The sequence below is a fragment of the Manis pentadactyla genome, chromosome 12 (assembly GCF_030020395.1).
Source record: "Manis pentadactyla isolate mManPen7 chromosome 12, mManPen7.hap1, whole genome shotgun sequence".
NCBI classification, from domain to species: domain Eukaryota; kingdom Metazoa; phylum Chordata; class Mammalia; order Pholidota; family Manidae; genus Manis; species Manis pentadactyla.
In genome coordinates this window covers 48,336,125-48,361,179 of record NC_080030.1, presented here as the reverse complement: position 1 = coordinate 48,361,179, position 25,055 = coordinate 48,336,125, and the positions used below count along the sequence as shown (strand labels likewise).

At 35.4% G+C, this 25,055-nt stretch overlaps 1 protein-coding gene across 8 annotated transcripts in view; it reads right to left on the bottom strand.

The window, feature by feature from the left end:
* PLAGL1 (PLAG1 like zinc finger 1) overlaps positions 1 to 25,055 on the bottom strand; it is a 67,646-nt gene that overhangs the window by 38,762 nt on the left and 3,829 nt on the right. For 3 of the 8 annotated variants that reach the window (XM_036906848.2, XM_036906850.2, XM_036906857.2), the window contains exon 2: positions 4,915 to 4,963. The exons of the other annotated variants lie outside the window; for them this stretch is intronic. The gene's annotated coding sequence lies outside the window, so the exon portion shown is untranslated. The remainder of the gene's footprint in view (positions 1 to 4,914; positions 4,964 to 25,055) is intronic. 8 annotated transcript variants of the gene reach the window in all.

Here is a 25,055-nt window from a genome sequence, read left to right as displayed (position 1 = left end):
TTTAGGTGCTCTGATGTTTTATATTTCTCTAAATATTCTTGAACTTTGTTCTGGGATGGACTTAAGCTACTAGAAACAATTTGATTCTTTAAATCAGGAGTCTGTAAATTATGGCTACAGGCCAAATCTGGCCCACAGTCTATTTCTGTTAATAAAGTTTTACTGGAATACAGCCGTCGCCATTCATTTACATATTGTCTAATGATGCTTTAATATTACAATGGAGTGGCTTAGTAATAGCAATAGATATCATATGGCCTGCAAAAAGCCTAAAACATTTTTCATCTGGCCCTTTGCAAAATAGTTTTGATGATACCTCCTTAATGGCTTACTTCAAGATTTTTAAAGAAGGATCAGGGCGACCTCTGGGGCTAACTTTGCCTCACCACTAAGGCAATATCCTTGTGAGTACTCCATCTAATGCCACTTGCTTCACAAGGCTTTCCTACCCTGAATGGTGGTGACACACACTTCTCAGCCCTATGTGAGCTACCTTTTCCTTTCCAGTGGTTCTTTTCTTAGCCTTACATGCATGCAGTAATCAGCACCTCAACTGAAGATTCCAGGGGAACCCTCTGAAGATCTACAGAGTGCTCTATTTGTGCAACTCTCTTTTCTCTAGTACATTGTTCTGCAAATTCTAGCTTCCTTAGCCTTGCTGAATTCTTGATTTTATCACCTTAAGTCAGGGTATGTTTGGATTCCCTTTCTCAAACTGAGGCTTTGGACACATCATTTGTTTCCCTTCTCTCAGAATTCACTGTCTTATGCTACTTGCTGTTCAATATCTGAAAACCTTTGTTTCATATATATATAATAGGTTCTTTTTTAAGTTCTCTTTTTTCTTTTTCTTGCTTAAGGCAGGAAAGTAAATCCAGCTCCTGTTACTACTTCATGGCTGGAAGTCATGGTGGAAGTCCCCTCAGTATGAAGTTCTAAGTCCCTATGTTTGCATTCGTGCTTTACATCTACAAGTACTAACACATCTACATTATCTTATTTCATCCTCTCCATAATAAGACATAGAGATTATCTAAAAGCTCAAAAAAATGCAAAAAGTGACTTGTTTGGGTTACATTACAGAATAGCATGTCTTGCAGTCATTTTCTCTTCCATAAAAATATAATTTTTCAATATTTACTACAATTTTTGATATAATAAAACATCTTTAAAGTACATTTTATAATAATTCATTACTAGTACGTCAAGCTTATAATACTGAGCAATACAGAAATAGTTAAAGGATTAATAGTTAGTAAATGTTGCTAATGGCCAGGTATACCACCTCAATTAATCCTCATAAACTTCACAGCTATTATTTCAATTTTTTTTATTATTTCAATTTTATAAAAGAAAAACTATGGCTAAGAAAGGTTAACTTGCTCACAGTCATGTAATTATTGACACCAAAGCCAGAATTCAAGCCAGGCTACACTTGGTTCTAAAACTTGTGCTCTCTACCATGCTATCTGCTCTCTCATTTACAGCTCTTAAAAAGAGTGCTTCTGGAACTAAATTTTAATAGAACACTCCAAGTCCTCAGTAGCAGAGTGGTATTAGGAACCATTTACTAGAAGTATCAAGATCTATTCACATTTTTATAAAAAGAATTCCAATAAAACAAGCACTGAAAAAGAAAATGAAGTTTTCTTGGAAAAAATTTCAAACCTACTCTTTCTCCCATCAATACTTAGAAACACATAGATGATTGAGATTTTAACTGCTTTTTAATCATATTTAACCTAATTAAAGTTCTCAAATCAAGCATTCAAACTTCCTTACTGTGTTATCTGGAAAAGCCTACACCAAATAAAACGTAGCTGAGCTTGAGCTCTAGCACTAGATTTTTCTTACACATAAGTATTAAAAACGTACATTCTACTTTCTTAAGATTTTATTATTTATTTTCTGGTAACAATATTATGCATACTTACTGTAGAAACAGTTTGAAAATATGTATTTTTTTAGTTATTCTTGGGTATGTCAATTTCTTTCATAAGAAATGAACCTATTATGTTAAGCTTCCAATTTTTTTGCCACAGAAAGTATCTTTATAATTTATCTGACTACTTATGGAATTTCAGTAATTCTAAGAGCTCTACTATTTATTTTCAGGATTATATGGGTCTCTCTCATCATATTGCCTGTAAGATTTTTGTGTTCTCTCTGCACTGGCTAGAACTTGTATAACCACGTTAAGAGACATTGTGCTGCTACTCTTGATTTTGGTAGAAATATTTGTGGGTTTTACTATTAATAAGAAGTGTGTTAATGGTTGAAAACAAATATTTGGCACCACAATAAGGAAGTACTATTCCTAACAGATGACCAGAAATGGGTGCTAAGTGCTATTAAATATCCCATGAGATTCTGAGTTCAAATTTTAAGAAATTATTGGTATTATGTAGTTTACACATAAGACCCCCAAATATTGAATCATCTTTGTATTCTTGGGGTAAATCCTATTTGGTCACAGTGGATAGATTTTTTAAAACTTTTTTTTGTAGATTTTTATATTCATAACTGACAGTAAATATCCTAAGTATTTTGTGTTGGCTATTGGGTTTTAATGAGGGTTATATAAACCTCTTTCTTAAATATACCTTTTGTTTCTGATCTGTGGAAGTTTTGTAGCATGGAAGTAACTACTGCACAAATATTAGGGAGAATTCATCAGTCTGACAAACTAGGTCAAAATAAGCTTTGGTGTCTTATCCACTGAAAATCTTAAGGCTTATTTATGTGGAACTTAAATAGAATTCACTTAAAATTTACTGATTGTCCTCTGTATCTGCTCTAATGTTCTTTCTGTATTATTAATTTTTTGTCACCTAGTATATATACAATTTTTGTAAGTGTACCAAAGTCATTGAAAACTTTGTGTATTATCTATTTTAAGATTAGAGTTCTAATAGTGATAATCTTATTCTTAAAATTATTATATTCCAAGGATTGGGTGACTTTAATGATAGGGTAGACTATTTACACCAAGTAAGGAAGGATGTGAGATGAGGGAAGGATAGTATAGAGGAAAAGTTATACACCTAGGTGGAGTTAAAATTTAGTTTGTGCAGGGAAACTGGTGGAGAATGGGATCTTGGAATCAAGATCATGGACGGAAACAGTTATTGTTAATGACTAGATCCACAATATGACCATGGGAGGACATGGCTGAAGCAATCTCAGGGCAAAATCATTGAAGGAGAGGCAGTTAAGGAAGTGAGAATACTGGAAGGATCCTATGTAGCCTTAAATACTGGAAGGATCCTACATAGCCTTAAAATCATCAAGAATTAGGGCACATTAGTCTTGGAGAAAAGGACAGTAAGCCAGGAGCTAAATCTTTAAGGAATGAGGAATAGTGATGTGGAAATTGGTAGATAACTAAACAAGGAAGAACATAAAACATTTTTGCTTTCAAGATTTTATGTTTATAACTATATTTATTGCTTAATTCTATGTTAACTGTTTAAAGCTAGCTCAACAGCCCCTTTATGCTATAATTCCCCCATTCTAGTTCAGATGTCCTTATTTTATTTTTCTATCACTGTGAAAAATGTACAACAGATGCTGTCATTTATATCAATTTCCTAAATTTTAAAGCATTCTTTCTCCCAAAATATCCCATAAAGAATCAGTCCTATGGTATATTGATGACATAGGGATTACACTGTGAAATGCATTTGAAAAACACTACAGACCATAGGCTCTCTTAGATAATTAGTTGTTGGAAATAAGTCTAACTTAATTTTAACTCAGTTTTTTATTGTCCCAAATTTACATGACCATAGGCCCCTTTGCCCATATAACATCAGTTAACATTAAAAGGAATGAATATTTCAAGGTATATACTTTTGGGAAGATTTTATTAGACATATGTGTCTTGTGGCCTCAAAATAGGTAAAACAAAGCCTGCTAGGACAAGATTCAAGATACTGATTAGGATACTGTTAGGGAATGCAAATACCCATCATGTTACTTTTTAACAATATTATCTCCCATTGCTAACATGCTGGAAAAAAAAAAACAGTTATCTTCAGATAATACTTCTTAAAAGTGTCTTTAAAATTAGTTTAGCATATTTCAATTCTTCTCCATCAAAATGACAATATATATGTAAATCAAAACTATTGGCTGTACATTACATTATGGTTCATAACCTTATTTTTCTATACTGGCAACGTAGTTTCTAGTCTAAGAAACTGGCCAGTAAAACCCACTAAATATTGTAAATGTTTTCAGTGATACAGGGAATAATTCATTTTCTTAGGTCAAAAATGTTTGCTCAAATCTCCGTTTTAAATGTTTGTATTGCACTGGATTAAAAAAATACTCATTACTAAAGTAGGAGTTCTACATATGTTTCAATCTACTACAAAGAAAAAGTTACGGAACAGAAATACAGGTACTCCAAATGATAAAAATGGGAATAAAGCTAAATTCTCCTGATCTGGAATTCTTCCCTCATTTCTTCTAGTTTCCAAATGAAATGGAATTCATTTTACCTCACTAGTACTGGTCAAACCACTTATACTAATGGCTTTCTCTCAAGGTATTGAGTCCTTCTTAATATTTGCCACAAATATGGTCTTGGTGAAGACTGTGATGTCCAACAGGATGGATATATATACATCTTCAGCTTCACAGATGGTACTTTGCTCCCACTAATCACAACCCTGATAGGAAGTCACTCCAAAGAAACAGATGGTCCTACCCCAAGATGTGTATAATTCACATTTCCTTACTATAACTATTAAGCACCTAATGGTATCAGAAAAAGGGAAATACACCTTAAAATAATATAAAAACCAAATAATAAAACTTTTGGTCTATGTTCTCTAGAAAAGTACTCTAATGTAACTAGAAAATATAAAATGTCAGAGGTGGAAGATAAAAAATATTAGATCAACTTACAAAAGCCAACGATGATTATGTTATCAGTCAGACAGAAACAACCTAAAAACTAAATAAAAATAAAAATTACTAGTTTTATATAATAGTTGCACATGTATTTTTTAATCATAATTTTATTGAGATAATTACAGACTTGCATGCAGTTTTAAGGGAGATCATAAGTACCCTTTAGATTCCCTCAATGATAACATTTCATAAAACTAAAGTACAATGTCACAATCAGTGTATTTATATGAACACAACCACTGGTCTTTTGAGCTTTCCCCAATTACATTACAATTGTTTTTATGTGTATATTTAATGCTATAGAGTTTATCATCCACAGGTTCACATATCCACCACCACAGTCAAGATACTGAACAGTCTCATCAACACATGGATTTCTCATGTTGTCCTTTTATAAGCACACCCACCTCCTTCCCCACAACCCCCATCTCTAACTGCTTACACATCTATTTTAACACTAATAGCAGCCATTTGTAAACAATAAATATTTTCCTTATTGTGCATAACAGACCACTACCCAGTTATATGTCAAATCATGAATAAAGAATTCTATTTTTCTGCCTTAAAGGGTAAGTTTTGGTTTAAGGAAAAAATTCTCTGGAGACAAGTTTTTATCTCATTGTTATAGCATAGACTATTTACCTCAAAAAATCAGAAAGTGGGTAAACTGAAAGTACTATCTGAACTCACAATTTTCAATACATACTTCTAAATACCTTTTTTAAAGCAGTTTTAGGTTTACAGCAAAATTAAGGGGAAGGTGTTTTTAATTTCAAATTCCACTTGTTCATCGCTGGTATATTAAGAAAGCAATTGACTTTCATATATTAACTTTGTATTCTGCAACCTTGCTATAATCACTTATTAGTTTTTTTTCTTTTGTCAATACTTTCAGATTTTCTGATTTTCTACATAGATGTGTGTCATCTGTGAACAACTACAGTTTTATTTCTTCTTTACCAATCTGTATACTTTGTTTTCCTTTTCTTATTGCATAAGGTAGGACTTCCAATATGATGTTGAAAAGGAGTGGTGAGATGGGACATACTTGCCTTGTTTCTGATTTTAGTGGGAAAGCCTCCAGTTGCTCACTGTTACATGTGATGTTAGCTGTTGGTTATTTTTGTAGATATTCTTTATCAAGTTAAGGAAGTTTCTTTCTAGTTTACTAGTTTTTAGAGTTTTTAAAATCATGAATATGTGATGGATTTTATCAAGTGCTTTTTCTATATGTATTAATATGATCATGTGATTTTTCTTATTTAGTCTGTTGATGTGATGGATTATATTAATTGATCTTCAAATGTTGAACGAGCCTTGCATACTTGGTATAAATCCCATTTCATCATGATATAAAATTCTTTTTATACATCGTTGGATTTCATCTGCTAAGGTTTTGTGAGGATTTTAGAACCTATGTTCATAAGATATTGATCTGTAGTTTTGTTTTCTTGCAATGTCTTTGGTTTTGGAAGTAGGGTAATGTTGGCCTCAGAACGAGTTAGGAAATAGTCCCTCTGCTTCTATTCTCTGAATGTGATCGTAGAGAACTGGCACAATTTCTTCTTTAATTGTTTTGCAGAATTCACTGGTAAACTCATCTGGACATGGTGCTGTCTTGGAAAGTAATTATTTATTTGATTAATAGCTGTAGGCCTATTGATATTGTCTATTTCTTCTTGAGTATTTTAGAAGATTGTGTCTTTTAAGGAGTTGCTCTATTTCATCTAGGTTATCAAATTTGTGGCCATTGTGTTGTTCATAGTATTCCTTTATTATCCTTTTAATGTCCAAGGGATCTGAATAGCCCCTCTTTCATTTCTGATATTAATAATTTTTATCCTCTGTTTTAATTAGCTTCACCTAGACGCTTATCAATTTTATTGATCTTTACAAAGAACCAGTTTTTTATTTCACAGCTTTTATCTACCTCCTATTTTCAGTTTCATTTATTTCTGCTTTAATCCTTATTTTTTTCTGCTTATTTCAGATTTGCTCTTCTTTTTCTAGTTTCCTAAGATATAAATTTAGGTTACTGATTTTAGATCTTTCTCCTTTTCTAATACACATATTCAATACTATATACTTCCCTCTAAACACTGCTTCCTCTGCATTTGAAACATTGATAAATTGTGTTTTCATTTTCATTTACTTCAAAACATTTAAAAATCTCTCTTCAGATTTCTTTCACCTTTGTGTTATTTATAAGCTATTGGACAGAGTATCTAATCTTCCCAGTGCTAAACCTACAAACTTCCCTTACTACCATGAAAGGTCTACCTCCACCTCTCACAAAGTTTCTTCTACATTATCATCTTATCCCTTTCTACTAGATACTTCTCCCAAACATATCCATGCTCTGGTATTTTCCAGCCTTTACTAAACAAAACTTCCACTGACCTCACATCACCCTCCATCTCCAACTATTTTCCCAGACTAACTTTCTCAGACTTTCTGAAAAGAATTGAGAACTTAAATAATCCCTATTTCCTCTCTTCCTTTTCACTTTCCAACCCATTCTCCTTTCTCTTTATCACCACCACTCTATCCAAGGACCCTTATTAAGATCATCAAAGCAATTCTTATCATCTTCATTTAAAAAATCAGGACACTGAAGCTCAAGAGAGTTGAGATAGCAAAACATACCTTCCCTTGGAGATAAGGAAGAGCCCAGGGTGGCCCAAAGCACTCTTTTTTGGATATCAGACTAAGGACTTCATCTTCCAGATATCTTCCTTCCTCCCTGTCATCCTCACTGCATTAAATCTCAGACTTATCCCTTGGAATAGCTCATTGTTTTTCATTTTTAATTGAGAAAAAAATTCTTGACCTATGAATATTTTCTGACCACTTGGTGCATATTATTATTATTTCATTTTGGTATCACTATAAAAATCACATGAGTAACATTGTGGTTACTAGATTCTCCCCATTATCAAGTCCCCACCACATACCCCATTACAGTTACTGTCCATCAACATACTAAGACGATACAGAGTCACTACTTGTCTTCTCTCTGCTACACTGCATTCCCCTTGCCGCCCCCCTCCAACATTATGTGTGCTAATCATAATGCCCCTTATTCCCCTTAACCCTCCCTTCCCACCCACCCTCCCCAGTCCCTTTCCCTTTGGTAACTGTTAGTCTATTCTTGGGTTCTGTGAGTCTGCTGTTGTTTTGTTCCTTCAGTTTTTGCTTTGTTTTTATACTCCACAGATGAGTGAAATCATTTGGTACTTGTCTTTCTCCACCTGGTTTATTTCACTGAGCATAATACCCTCTAACTCCATCCATGTTGTTGCAAATGGTAGGATTTGTTTTCTTCTTATGGCTGAATAATATTCCATTGTGTATATGTACCACCTGTTCTTGATTCATTCATCTACTGAAGGACACTGAGGTGGCTTCCATTTTTTGGCTATTGTAAATAGTGCTGCAATAAACATAGGGGTGCATATGTCTTTTTGAAACTGGGATACTACGTTCTTAGGGTAAATTCCTAGGAGTGGAATTCCTGGGTCAAATGGTATTCCTATTTTTAGTTTATTTAAGGAACCTCCATACTGCTTTCCACAATGGTTGAACTAGTTTACATTCCCACCAGCAGTGTAGAAGGGTTCCCCTTTCTCCACATCCTCACCAGCATTTGTTGTTCCTAGTCTTTTCTATGTTGGCCATCCTAACTGGTATGAGGTGATATCTCATTTGGTTTTAATTTGCATTTCCCTGAGTGATGTGGAGCATTTATTTATGTGCCTGTTGGCCATCTGAATTTCTTCTTTGGAGAAGTGTCTGTTCGTATCCTCCACCCATTTTTTAATAGGGTTATTTACTTCTTGGGTGTTGAGGCATGTGAGTTCTTTATATACTTTGGATGTTAACCCCTTGTCGGATATGTCATTTACAAATATTTCTCCCATTTGGTGCATATTATTTTGTCACAACCACCCAATAATGGATGGTTTTATCCCCTTTGTAAAATTTTGGCTGATAAAGGCTAAAACCCTTCCAAATAGCAGTTAAGAAGTAGAGCCAGCACTTGACTTGATCACTTGGATTCTGCACCCTGCACTGCCTGCCATAGTTAGATTGCACAGTTTCTTAGCTATTCTTATTACATGGTAACGAGGTACAAGCATAGAGAGATATGACATAGTCCTAATACTTCTACATAAGGTCAAAAGACCTAGAGTTGATGCAAATTTACTATTAGCAAACACAAGAGAAACTAATTTATGTATCATAGTAAGACATTACAATGAGAATTGTAATTGTCAAGATATGATACTCATCTTTGGAGATCAAGGCATTTTCCTTCCCTGAGTTCTAAGAAGCTAAATGAGTAAGAACAAGACATGGTACAGACCTGTGTGCTTATGCATATGCATATTCAGTGCTCATCTAGGCACAAAGACATTACACTTGCTCAATACTGCCCTTAAATCTAGTCAAGAAGGGTTCATAGCAAACCCTTCCTCTAGAGTAAAGTCCAAGGGCCTAAGTGAACATACTCAACCAGGCCCAGAATGCCCTCCTGGACCAAGCTCCAGGCTCTGGAACTATGGGATTTCTTATCCAAAGAGTTTCAAGCCTGCCACCAGGGACTACACAACCCTCTTTCCCAGACCCATGTTTCTGAGGACAGATTGTGCCCCTGTGTATGCAGCCCTAGGCCCAAGAAGTGGCCAAGGGATGGCTCTTTGGAGGGGTATAGACATAGCTCAAATGTGTGTCCTTCATGGTGCAGCATTGGGCCTTGCACATAAAGAGAAGAGAAGATGGGCTAGCTCTCCCTATACTGTCATGTTGCAGAGATGCAGAAGTCTCAAGACTCCAAGAATTCTACATTCAACCTGGTTTTCCAGATCATATGAGATGAATCTATCAAATAATGATAGAGTCTATTTTTACAGTTAGCTTATTAGCTTAACTTCCAACTTTTAACTGTTTAGATGTCCAGTACAAGTCCTTCCTATTTGAACTTCTCTACTCCCTTGCAATTAGGCAGGGTCATGTGACTAGTTCTAGGCTGCTAATTAAACAGTTAATTGCTATTTAATAGATCATTTAATATTTTCTTTCCCTACCATGGCAATCAAGTGTTCCAGAAGAAAGCATATTACTATGACATGGTGTGCATCCACAGGCCTGAGTGACTATGTGGAGCAGAGTAACCTACAAATCTACAATGGATGTTCAATGTCTGAAAAAAAAAAAAAAACTTTCTTCACTGAAGCCACTGAGGTTTTGGGGTAGCTTTTGGCACAGCATAACTTTGGCCCATCCTAAGTGCATTGAAATTGCTGCCATAGTAGGATGCTTCTCTAGCAAAAACTTAAAATATATTTAGTGGTCAGGAAGAAGTGAGGAAACTTGAAAAGTAGGTATGTTATACAGTGGTAAAATATTTGTAAAGCATTTGTTTTTGGAACCTCAGAAAGCAGATTACCTGCCTAATGAATGAACTTGCTGCTCTAGAAGAGGTAAGAAAACAAAACATTTGAACTGTGCATTGGTTGTTATTTGGCTGCACCTGGCAAGGTATTCAAGAGATGAGCTCAGAAAAGAACTATCTAATTTTCAAGAAGTAAAGGGGAAAGATTCAAAACATTTCAGATGTGCCATTAAAAATGTAGACTTATAAGAATTAACTACAGTTGACCCTTGAGCAATGCAGTGATTGGGGTGCTAAACCCCTGCAAAATTGAAAAGCCATGTATAACTTTTGATTCCCCTGAAAAAACTAATAGCCTACTGTTAAGCAGAAGTCTTACTGATAACATAGTTGATAAACACATATTTTGTATGTTATATATTTATTCCTACAATAAAATAAGCTAGAGAAAATAAAATGTTTTCACAAATTGTCACAAGGCCCCCAAAATTTTATATGTGGATTGAAAAAAATCATATGCAGACTGAAAAAAATCCACATATAAGTGGACCTGTGCAGTTCAAACCTATGTAGTTCAAGAGCCAACTGTACTTCTCAACTGCCACACTAACAGTTAAAGACTTTGAAAGTCATAAACCTAGGAAAACTTATTTTTTTAATTAAATTGCCATAGGGCAAGGATAATATGCCCATTAAATCATTTCATTTGGGTAAAATTAGGAAACAGATCAGATTAAGGGTAAAGCTTTCTACTAGAAGCCATCCAGTCCCAAAATAACTTTTCCTAGGTCCAGAAAGAGAGCTACAGAAGAGAGAAAGCAATTCAGTGCAGCAGACTTGAAAACCAGGTCTCAGAACAAAACAGTAAGGTTATATTTCCTAGCACATAGAACTAACCAGAAAACAAATAAGAAACCTTGTAGATTTTGGAGGGCATTGGGCTGCCAGAGAACCAACCTATCAGCTGAAGTCTTAAAATGAGCCTTTGGCTCCCAACCTTTCACATAGAGGGAGTGGGCAGAAAGAGTGGCTCAGTTCCCAAGGAGAGCAAATTCTCCCATTCATATGTGCCTAAGCAAGATAAAAGAAAAGGACAAACTCTCCAGAGGTCAGGACCATGACCTCTGAAAACAATGAACAGGTAGGTAGAATCAGGCCCTACTGGAGAAGACCATACTCCTGCAGGGCATCCCAATACCTGTCATGAAGGATTTCAGAATTGCTATGGATCAGTGTCTCCAGTATATCTTCTATGTTTCCATTTCCTGGACATAATGGCCTACTGTATTTAACCTCTCCCTATTCTACCATTATATATTAGTGTGGTGGTGAGTGAGGCAGTGGTGTGTGTGTGTGTGTTCATGTACATGCAATAATTGACATTTTAATTTCACAGGTCTCTTAATCAAGGGAAGCCATATCTAGATCTAGTGTAGAAATTATTAACCCAGGTATATAACCCAGAACTCCTAGACACTGAGTGGAATACAGTAATTGGATCAAAAGTCAACTTGTATCCCTTGGGGACTTAGTGTATTCTGTATTGGGAAGAAGAATGAATTGAATACGTAATGAGCAGAAGACTGACTATGGCTGAAATTTCCACTGCTCACTGTTACTGTCATCTTCTTCTGGGATTATGAGACAAGTAAATTTTTCCCACTCCATTAAAGTTATTGAGAAGCACTGTGACTTACTTTAGCTAAGGGGCTGTGAGCAGAAACAAGTATTCCAAACTTAAGTATTTAATTAACAGCATGAGATCCTCTAATACTCCCTTATAATTTGGAAACCTATGTCTCACTGCCATGTGTTTTAGATCATATAGCTACAAGGTATAACAGGTCACTGAGTGACTGTATAAAACAGACTCCCACCAATCTACTCTGGACATGTAGCATGGGAAAAAAACAAACTAGAAAATTTTTGTTGTGTTAACCATTGAGCTTTTGGAGTTGTTTTGTTCTACAGCATAACTTAGCATCTCCTGGTACACAGGTTTCTAAATGGAGTAGAGTCCAAACAAGGTAAGTTAGTTAAATGGTCTTAATAGACAGTGGTATCAGTTGTTGACAGAGGAACCAACTTTACCATATTCTACACCACAATAATACAGATATTGGGGGACCCAACAGTCTTCTCTGCTAATCAGATCTCCTTCTTACCTTGGTCATGTTAAAAATGCCACCAAATCTCATCAAGAAAACTTACTCAGTTGATACATTCTTTAATTTTGTAAATAGCATTTATAAAGCGTAGCTGTACAATCCTGTTCTAAAGAAAGACTATGCCTTTTAAAGTAGATATCTGCTCAAATTTCTTCTACATAATTGATTTTTTACTAATTCTAGGGCACCTCATTATTGCTACTACATGCTGTCTGTATTTGTGTTCTTATTGCAGCCACCTGGTTTTAACAGATTTTTTATCTCCTTTTCATTTGGAAACGTTTTCTATTTACTTCACTTTATTTCCCCCTTACAAATGGGGATCTAGAAGTATCAGTTCTGGAGGAACTGGTATACATCAGTCTGTGCTCCAAAAAAGGGAGGTCAGATGCTGTTTTTACTACAATTAGCTCTATCATTAGCTGTTCCAAAGTCCCCTGCAGAGATTTAATGTAGTCTGAAATCCTATTTTTTCACTTCCCATTTGAAAGTAATATAGATCTTTCAGGAGAAAATACTCAGGCAAGAGATGGAAAAGACTACGCCACTCCCTTCACCTATCACAACTACCGGAAGGGATACTGGTTTCCAGACAGCTGAATGTTTCTTTTTTTTTTTATTAAGGTATTATTGATATACACTCTTATAAAGGTTTCACATGAAAAAATAATGTGGTTACTACATTTACCCATACTATCAAGTCCTCACCCATACCCCAATGCAGGCACTGTCCATCAGTGTAGTAGGATGCCACAGAGTCACTATTTGCCTTCTCTGTGCTACACTGTTCTCCCTGTGATCCCCCACACCATGTGTACTAAACATAATACCCCTCAGTCCCCTTCTCCCTCCCTCCCCACCTGCCCTCCCACACTCCTCCCCTTTGGTAACCACTAGTCCCTTCTTGGAGTCTCTGAGTCTGCTGCTATTTTGTTCCTTCAGTTTTGCTTCATTGTTACACTCCACAAATGAAGGAAATCATTTGGCAGTTGTCTTTCTCTACCTGACATATTTCACTGAGCATAATGTCCTCCAGCTGCATTCATTTTGTTGCAAATGGTACAATTTGTTTCTTTCTTATGGCTGAATAATATTCCATTGTGTATATGTACCAAATCTTCTTTATCCATTCATCTACTGATGGACACTTAGGTTGTTTCCATATCTTGGCTATTGTAAAAAATGCTGCGATAAACATAGCAGTGCATATGTCTTTTTGAATCTGAGAAGTTGTATTCTTTGCGTAAATTCCAAGGATAGGAATTCCCAGGTCAAATGGTATTTCTATTTTGAGTTTTTTGAGGAACCTCCATACTGCTTTCCACAATGGTTGAACTAGCTACAGTCCCACCAGCAGTGTAGGAGGGTTCCCCTTTCTCTGCATCCTCGCCAGCATCTGTTGTTCTTAGTCTCTTTGATGCTGGCCATCCTTACTGGTGTGAGGTGATATCTCATTGTGGTTTTAATTTGCATTTCCCTGATGATTAGTGATGTGGAGCATCTTTTCATGTGTCTGTTGGCCATCTGAATTTCTTCTTTGGAGAACTGTCTCTTCATGTCCTCTGTCCATTTGTTAACCGGGTTATTTGCTTTTTGGGTGTTGAGGCATGTAAGTTCTTTATATATTTTGGATGTTAATCCCTTGTCGGCTATGGCATTTAGAAATATATTCTCCCATACTGTAGGATGCCTTTTTGTTCTGTTGACGGTGTCCTTTGTGTACAGAAACTTTTTAGTTTGACGTAGTCCCGTAAGTTCATTTTTGCTTTTGTTTCCCTTGCTCGAGGAGATGCATTCAGGAAGAAGTTACTCGTGCTTATTATATTCAGGAGATGTTTACCTATGTTGTCTTTTAAGAGTTTTATGGTTTCATGACTTACATTCAGGTCTTTGATCCATTTCGAGTTTACTTTTGTGTATGGGATTAGACAATAATCCACTTTCATTCTCTTGCATGTAGCTGTCCAGTTTTGCCAACACCAGCTGTTGAAGAGGCTGTCATTTCCCCATTGTATGTCCATGGCTCCTTTATAGCTGAATGTTTCTAAGGGAAGATCCATGAAATAAACATCTTCAGTATGCACAACCTCTGATTAATCCTCTTCTCCCAGCCTCATGGGCCAACCAAGTTATCTTCCTCCTGTTTCCTATTTGAATCCAAGCCAGTATAAGAGCAAGCAGGGAAGTTCAGCGATTTTTGGTAATTACAAGATATTTTGAATTGTCAGTCTAATTGAGAAATTTAGATAATCCTTCTTCTTTTACATACACACAGACACCATCTACTCGAATTTTTGGAAATCTGAGGAACATGTTTATGCTTTAAAACTAAAATATTTTTCATCATTTACTCCTTTAACATTGTGGGAAAAAACTAGGATTAACCAAAGCAGTATGTCACCACAAAAAAAAATCCAAAATTTATAACCAATGATATCCAAATACTATTTCTGGATCTGTATTAACACAAAAAGGTATATAATTCCAGAAAGATGTCAGAATTTTATATCATGTTCTCTGAGAATATGAACATCTTTCTGCAGTTGTTTAAAAGCAATTTTACAGATCACAGTTTTAAACATCTCTTTGAATATGTATTATCCTTAAAACATAAGACATTGACTCCAGGCTTCATAAGTGCAGACAGATTTAACATAACAGTTCTACTTCACAGAAGCTTTCAAAATCTGCAAGAGCTAAACTAAACTAATTACATTATAAATACTACTATTATTTTTGTAAAATATATAGCAAGGAATCAGAGCCGCATGAACACTAAAGTAGCCCATATTCAGTCCCAATGTGCAAATGATGTATGCATTTCTAGAAAACCCATTGTTACAGACTGAATTGTGTCCTCTAATTTTCATATGTTGAAGCCCCAACCCACCCACCACTCCCCTCCCCATGACTATTTGAAGATGGGGTCTTTGAGGAGGTAATTAATGCTAAATGAGGTTAAGTGTGGAACGCTTACAAGGACACCTTATAAGAAGTTGAAGAGACACCAAAGACCACTCTTACTATGTGTGCATGCATGCACGCACAGAAGAAAAGCCATGCGAGGACACAGCAAGAAGGCAGCCATCTACAAGCAAGGGAGGGAGGCTTCGTTAAAAACGAATCTGCTGGCACCTTGGACTCCTAGCCTTCAGAATTTTGAGAAATTTCTGTTATTTCAGCAACCCAATCTATGGTATTCTGCTATGGCAACCTAAGCGTGCTAATACAGATTTGGTACCATGAAGTGAGCTGCTGCTTTAACAAATGCCTAAAAATGTGGAAGTATCTTTGGAACTGGGTAACGGGTAGAGGCTGGGAGAGTTTTGAGGTGTGTGCTAGAAAAATCCAAGATTGCCTTATCAAGACTATTGGTAGAAATATGAATGTTAGAGGTGATTTGGGTGAAAACTCAGGAGGAAATAAAGATCACACTATTGGGAACTGGAGGAAAGATGATCCTTTCTATAAAGTAGCAAAGAATTTGGCTGAATTATGTTCCAGTGTTTAGTGGAAGGAAGAACCTGCAAGTGATGAAACTGGATACTTAGCTGAAGATATTTCTAAACTTAGTGTTGAAGTTGTGGTCTCCTTACTACTTATAGTAAAATGCAAGAAAAGAAAATTGAAGGAATCATTAAGCAAAAGGGAATGAGAATTTGAAGATTTGGAAAAATTCTCTATTAATACTGTAAACAATAAGAAACCATGTCCTAGAGAGAACACCAGAGATGAGGATGGACAGTCACTCTGTAAGATTCCCTTCGAGTTAATCAGCCAAGTCAGCAGAAACCAGAGATGGGAGTATACCAGCAGAGACACTGCCAGTATGAACCAAGGAAACGTAGATGGGATGACATAAAGGACATCTTTTGGACTTCTGAGATTGAATAGGACTAGCTGATAGAGCCATGTGACTGCAAACATGCTTTATTTTTCAAGCAAGGAAAGAATGACCCTAAAGGCAATTCAGACATCACTATTCCACTTCCGCTACATGCCCATCAGCAAAGTGTTTCCTCTTTAATTTCAGAAGGCATGGTATGCCTTGGTTTCAGTGGGCCAGGCAGCCCTCATCCAGTGCCTGAGGGGTTAGGGCCACCACCTAGGGCCATGGGGACACAGGGCAGATCATCAAGCCAAAGAAGAATATTCCTGAGCCTTAAAATGCAACAGAATTTGCCTTGCTAGAGTTGAGATTTCTTTAGGACCCTTCAACCCCTTTCTTCTTCCCAGCATCTCCCTTTTGTAATGGGAAGGTCTATCCCTAGGCTTGTCCCACCATAGTATTTTGGAACCACCGAACTTGTTTGGTTTCACAGGTTCACAACTGGAAAGGAATTCTGCCTTGAGATGAATCACACCTCGAGTCTCATCTACATCTGATTTAGATGATGTTTAGGTAAGATTTGGGACTGTAATCTTCTTGAGTTGATGCTGGAATGGTTTGAGGCTGTTGGGATGTAATGAATGTATTCTGCATGCAAAAAGGACATGAATTTAGTAGGGGCAGAAGGCAGAATGTTACAGACTGAATTATGTCCCTGCAAAATTCATATGTTGAAACCCTAACCTCCAATATGATTATATTTGGTGACAAGGCCTTTAAAGAGGAAGAGGTCATAGAGGTGGAACTCATGTTTCCCTAGAAGGAAGAGACATTAGAGACCACCCTCTCTCCACATATGCACAGAGGAGAGGTCAAGTGACGACCCAACAAGAAGGCTGCTGTCTAGAAGCCAGAAATTTCTCACCAGAATATGGAATTGCTGGCACTTTCATCTTGGACTTCTAGACTCTGTAACTGTGAGTAAATAAACTTCTGTTGTTTAAGCCATAGAGTCTATAGTATTTTTTTTATGGCAGCCCAAGCAGATTAATACCTCTACCCTTCCTGGATATTTCAGAGTATCTTTCTCAGGGATGAAAGAGGGAAGGTCATTTAATACTGGATGGGCCCAAACCTTAACTATCAAACAAAGAGCTTTTGTTTCAAGGTCTAGTAATACTAAATATTTCCTATGAAATGAAAAATTTATATCCACTGACTGCATTAATGGCAGCCAATAGCAAAATTAAAACAAACAGATCTGGTTTCTAGACCTCCAGTCTCTTTTCCAAAATATAAAGGATGAAGGATGTTTAGGAGCTAATCAAGACCAAAAGATGCTTCATATTGCTCCTTCCCACCATAGTACACTCTATTATGAGCCCTGCTGAGCTACATCTTTCTTTAAATTGTCTTGATTTAGGGTTTTATTCCCTTCCCATTACTTTGATGGCAACAATGCCATATAAAGAAGAAAAACACTGGGTTACTTGAGATGAACTTTAACAAGATCTGGACATTTGTCTCACTACAAAGCAGCTGACCCCATTACACCTTGGCACACTTCTTGTTAAATAGATCTGGGAGAGTTTTCTACCACACAGCTGTGATATCTGCATGTATGATTATGAGGTTGCCATGTGACGTAGCTGAGAGTTAATCAAACAAAATGTGTATTAAGCACCTACAAAGTACTCACAAACCAAAGCTATGGCAGAGACTGCAAATATTGCCTGATAGCCCAAGCCACAGATCAAGAAGCTACTGCAATACATATATCCACTAAAGAATTCTATCCAGAATATAAATTCCTACAAAACCATAAGATGACAAACCCGATAAAAATACGCAAAAATACTTGAGTACTGCACACACAAAAAATCCAAATTATCTAAAACACATATGGAAAGGTGCTCAACATTACTAATAATGAAGGAAGTGAAAATGAAAACCATGAAATATAACCTCACATTCACCAGAAAGCTTAAAGCGAAAAAGAAGAACAACATCAAGCACTGGTGAAAACACTACAGCTGTAACTCTTAGGCTAGGAGTTTTCATTCATTCATTCACTATTGGTAAACTGTTCAGCAAAATTTGCTAAAATTAAACATATGGCTACCATATGACTTAATTCTAGTTTTAGCTAAATTCCCAAGTGAAATACTGCAAATGTCCACCAAAAGATCTGCTTATGACTATTCATAGCAAGTTTATTTCAATAGCCAAAATTAGAACATAATCCACATGTCTATTAACGAATAAATAAGGCATGACATGTTAATATAATGGAGTGCTACTCAGAAGAAATATATGTGAGAAAAAACAAATTACGTATATGTGGATCAACATAAGTGAGTTTTTAAAAATTATGTTGGGTGAAAGCAGTCAGACACAAAGGAATATATAACTATTTGGTTACCCTTAAAGTTCAAGATAGCAAAACTAATCTGCAGTGACAGAAATCAGTACTGTTAAGGGAGGTACTGGCTGGAAGATGCATGAAAGAATTTTCTCTTTCTAGATGCATGTAATATTGTCTTTCTTGATCTAGTGGTTGCACAGGGGTAAATATATATAAAAATTCATCAAGTTGTATAAATTGGCACACTCTATACTTTTTCCTTGTATATTTTATACCTCAATAGAAAGAGAAAAAATACTTCATAAAAGCAGACTATTTTTAACCTTTACTAGGCAACTGATAAAGTATTAGGCAAATACAAATTTTTTCAGCTAAAAGTAAAGACCAAACAAATTGTGCCTAAGTCTTTATCTGTTTCACTGACCCCAAAATAAGCCAAACAGACTATTCAAATCCTATCCATTAGTATCAGTAAAGGCTTAGTAGGAAAATCCAAAGAAAGCAAAAGTATATCAGTTCACAGCAGCTAACGAGATCACTAAAGTGAAGACTCCGCAAAGCATAATGGCAATGTAAATGATGCAATTTCAGTAGTGTATTTTAACCATAAATACATCTGTTTAATAATTCTATTTATTTTTAGTACCAAAGCAGCACAGCATAAATGAAATAGCAAGAGCCTTTGAATCAGACAAACCAGTTTTGCCACTTACTAACTATATAGTGTTGGGCAAGTTACTTAATCTCTTTGATACTGAGTTTCTTCACAATTTAAAACAGAGACAATAATACTTACTTTGCAAAATTATAGCACAATTACAGTAGGTACTTAAGAGTGGTAGTTATTTAGCAATAGCTCTTTGTATGCAAAGTATCATGGCAGGTACTGGAACCCTATCGCTAAGAACCAGACCAACTAGAAATGACATTTAGATTTAAAGATTGGTAATGAAAGGTAAGAATTTAATAAGGACTATAGATTACAAATTATAGGGTTCCTATCTAGCTAGTAGGATTGTGGAGTGAGTATCCTATGAAGAGCCAGGAAAATTTTTGGAAAATCCATTAAGGCAGAGGAAATGGCATGAATAAGAGCACAGCCTCAAAACAGGTGAGTGACTTCAGGTTCTGGTGAGTAGATGAGACCAACCACACCACTGGACTAATTCTGAGAAGAAAGACTACAGGGCTAGTAAAACAAACTGGGATAGATGGAGAAGGAATACTGTCAGGCTAAAAAGTCAAGGACCTGTTTTCTCAAGTCGTGGAATGTCACTGAATGATCCCTTTCAGTGAACTGATGCCAGCACTCATTACACATGATGGGAAAGGAAGGAAACCTCAATATAGGGAGAAGTAGCATAAGATGGTAAGGGCCTAATCCAAAATGCTAAGAGGTGTGAAAGGAACAGACAAGAAAGATATTAGAGTTCAATTTTATCAATTTAAAAAAAATGAACAGACACTGAATTTCCCAGAATGCACACAGGGAATTTCCCTGAAAGCACACAGGTCTGCCTTCAACTTTTTACATGATCCTGACTGACCCATAAGCTCCTCCAGAGCAAAGAAGTATCCCACACCAGAACAACACATTGCCAGGCACATCAAAAGTGTTTATTAATACATAATGTTGGCAAATGAACCTTTAAAATATTCCAAGTAGTAAAACCTCTACAGTAATACAATGTTTAAGGCAACACATGTAGAAAAGCTAAGAACATTTTTCCTTCCTGCTGAGTGTCCATTTATCACAATATAAGCCAAGTTTGAATTTTGTCAATTCAGTATTTTAAAAAAACTCATTTGCAAGAGCTATCTCTATATCTCTACCAAGGGACTCAGATATAAATTGCTCTAGAAAGTTGGGTATTTCGCCACCTCTGTTGCTAAGCTTTTGTGTAAAACACACACACACACACACACACAATTTAGGAATCTATCATTTATTATGTCTTTTTGGTATATGGCAAAAGAACAGCTACTGTATGACTCATGAATAGTACGTGAAAAAAAATTAAACAGTAAGTTAAATCCACATCATATAAATATAAGGTTTACCCAAGAGTACAAGATGATTTAGTAATTAATATAACTATTAAAATAATTAAAATAACCTACCACATCAAGAAATACAGAATGAAAAAAATGAGTACATCCTAGGGGATAAGCACAAATTTAGCCCTTTATGTATTAGCTCATTTAATCCTCTTAACAACCTTCTATGATAGATACTCGCTATCTCTATTCTATAGAGGAGAAAAATCAAAATATAGAGAACTGTTCAAGATTATACTGTATGACAAGGAAAAGGAAGAACTAGGAATTAAACCCAGGCTGATTGGCTCCAATGTCAGAATTCTAGTTAATAAATATATGAAAGAAATGGAAAATCACCTCAGTAATAATTGCTACAGACAAGATCAGCTGGAAATTAAAAAATTAGTGGGCAAACTTTAAGGAGAAACAGGACATTTACACATAAATCAAAATATTTAATTATTATGGTAATTTTAACATACATCTACAAATCATGTGAAACTCTTACCTCTCCTCCCCTAAAGTGGGGACTTGCTTCTAATAAAATAGAGCGTAGAAAGTGAATAGTAGTAATGTTACAATGGAGAAACCTGGCAGACACTGTCTAAACTAGGTGATCAAGGTTAATATGCTCATGTGGATTTATGTGCCTCCAGATACGATGCAATGGGAAGGGCACAACATCTTTGTGTTATTCTTCCCCCAAAGTCCATCCTCTCAGTCTAACTGTGAGAAAACAGCAGACAAACCTAAGTTGAGGGACACTATACTAAACACATGACAAGTATTCTTCAAAAGTGGCAAGGTCACGTAAAACAAGGAAAGGCTAAATAACTGTCACAGACTGGACAAGAGAGACATGACAACTAAATGCAATGTGGTATATGGATTAGATCTTGGGAAAAAAATGTACATTGGTGGAAAAACTGGGGAAATCTGAATAGTCTTTTAGTTAACTGTATTAAACCAATGTTAATTTCTTAATTTGGTGAGTATACCAAAATTTGGTTATATATGTTAACATTAGAGGAAGCTGGGTGGCAGTAAATAGGAACACTCTCTACTATCTTTGCAACTCTTTTGTAAATCTAAAATTATTTCATAATTAAAAGCTTTTAAAAATTCAATACTCATATGTGAAATCAAATCCTAGTAAGCCAGGAATAGAAGAAAATTTCCTCAATTTGGTAAAGATATTCCATAAAACAACATGTAGTGAACATCATCCTTAATAGTGAAATACTGAGGTATCCTCCCATAAGATCAGGAAAAAGCAAGGATATCCATTTTAACACTTCCTTAAATATTGTTCTGGTGTTCCCAGCCAGTGCCATAAAGCAAGAAAAAGAAAAAAGAAATAGAGATTAGAAAGGCAAGCAAACCTTTTTTGTTTGTTTGTTTTTGGCAGATGACATGATTGTGCATTTAGAAAATCCCCAATAACCTACAATAACTGATAATTGAATTTAGCAAAATCATAAAATACAAGCTCAATATATAAAAATGAATTGTATTTCTATATACTAACAAGATGGTTGGAAATAAAATAGAAAAAAATGATACTATCTACAATAACAAAAACCCCCAAATGCCTAGAAATAATTTAATAACGTGAAGTCCTTTACACTGAAAAACACAAATCAGTGCTGAGAATAAGTGAAGAACCTACTCCATGGAGAGATATACTATGTTCATAAATGGAAAGATTCTATAAAAATGTCCGTTCTCCTAAAATTGTTCTGCAGAGTCAACACAATCCTAATCAAAAGTCTGGCAGAATTTTTTTTTTTAAACAGATGTTGACAAGCTCACTCTAAAATTCATATGGAACTCAAAAGCACTTAAATAGCCAAAACAATCCTTAAGAAGAACAAAATTGGAGGGCTCATACTACTGTATGTCAAGATTTACTATAAACTATAGTAATTAGTAAAGTGTGGTACAGATGGAAGAATTGATAAATAGTCTAAGTGGAACAGAATAGAGTCCAGAAACAGATCCAAATATATGATCATTCATTTTCAACAAAGGGCCCACTGAATTCAATGGAAAAAGAAAAGTCTTTTCAATAAATATGTAAAGCAGATGGACGTACATATGGAAAATAAATCTTAACCCCTACTTCACATCATACACAAAAATCAACTGGAGATAAATCAATGACTCAAGTGCAAGGACTAAAACTATAAAGTTCCTGGAGGAAACCATAGGCAAATATCTTTAGGACCTTGAGGGTGGGCAAAAATGAGGGTGAGAGATAATTCTGTGTGTGGAATTCAAAAAAACACTAATGCCCCCCTCCACCCCTCTAAAAACACAGATAAACACAGTTCTCATTCAAAGGCACTGTTAAGAGAGTAAATATGCAAATTTCAGAGAGGTAGAAAATATTTGCAAATATGTATTTGATAAAGACTTCCTATCCAGAATATATAAGGAACAAAAAATTAACAAAAAGAGTAATGTAGTCAAAAAAATACAGGCAAAAGATTTGAACAAGCACTTCACAGAAGAAATCTGAGTGGACAATAAAGATATGAAATGATGTCCAACATTATTAATATTCATGGAAATGCAGTCAACTCACACAAAGAGCATCAGTTCAACTTCTTCATATACATCCAAGAGATAAAAATACATGTACACCAATAGCAGTTTTGAGAACATTTGTAACAATTTTATTTATAATGACCCCAAACTGAAAACAATTCAAATGTTCACCAATGAGAATGGTTAAATAAGTTGTGAAATAGCCATAATGCAGTATTGCACTATAGACGAGGGGTCACCAAACTTTCGGTAAGGAGCCAAATAGTAAATAGTTTAGGCTTGGGTATCACATGGTTTCTGTTATAACTACTCAACTCTGCTGAATGGGCATAGCTATGCCCAATATAATTTTATATGCCAACATATGTTGTAGGCTGGAATAGGATTGGCCCACAGGTCCTAGTTTGCCACCCCTTGCTATAAACAAAAAATAAAGCAAAACAAAAATACCTACTTATACATGCAACACGGATGATTCTCAAAAATATCCTGCGAATGAAATAAAACCAATACCAAAGAAGAATAAATTAAACGATTCTACTTATAGTAAGTTTGAGAACACTTGAAATAATCCATGGTGATAGAAGTCAGGACAGTGGAGAGAGAAGTGGCTCTAATAGGAAGGGACAGAAGGGGACTTCTGCAGGGATGAAAATGTTTACATCTTTATCTGGTGGTGATCACACAGATATATACATAATTTAATCAAGCTATACATTTTATTTTTGCATTTTTATCATACATAACTTGTAGCTCAATTTGGAGAAAAAAACAAGTTAGACAAAAATTAGGATCAAGATCTGAAGCAATTATCCAGAATTCAACATGGACAAAAGGAAGTATGTAAAATATATAAAAGCCAGATTAAAGGACAAGGATGATAAAGTCTCAACAGAAGTCTAATCAGAATTCTTGAAAGAAAGAATACAAAAAATGGAGGAAAAGCAACATTGAAACAGACAGAGGATAAAACTTTTGAGAACTGATGGAAGACAAACCTGAGGGACAGGAGAGAGTAAATCCAGGACAAATGAAACGTCCACACTTACTTAGACACCCTGTCAAAAGACTTTGGAACATAAGAAAAAAGAGAATATCTTAAAAACAGGTAAAAAGAAGACAGATTACCAACAAATAACAGTTACTTGAACTTACTCTAACATTGAAAATAGAAGTCAATGGACTGATACCTCCAAAGGGCTTAGAAGGAAGCTGTCAACCTGGAATTGTATAGCGAACAAAACCATCATTCATGAATGAGAAAGTAAGATAAAGACATTTTCAGATAACGTTTGCCATCAACAGTCCCTTAATAAACAAGCTTCTAAACTATATAGTTAAGAAAAGAAAACTGAGTTACAAGAAGGAATGACAAGCAAAGGGGACCCTTAAAAAGAAAAAATGATGTCGAATTTACAGGACAAAAAAATCAAGATGAAACTAAAATTCTGGATGACAACAACATGCAAGCCAGGAGATAAACTGGTGTCAAAGCAAGCTGGGTTTCTTGAATTATTTGTAAGAAAAATAAAATTAATAAACATTAGATTGTCAGTTTTATTAAAATTTTAAAGAAAACTATTAAATGAAATAAAACAGGCAACTTTCATACTAGTCAAAAGGGAGGAAAATGGAATATGAAAAAATCTAAAAGGTGGCAGAGAAAAAATAAAAATACAAAGAAGACAGTAAAAACTACAAAACAGAATGCTACCTTTAATCCTAAATACATCAGTAATTACATTAAACTTAATTGGACTAAGAGCTCCAGTTAAGGACAAAGATTTT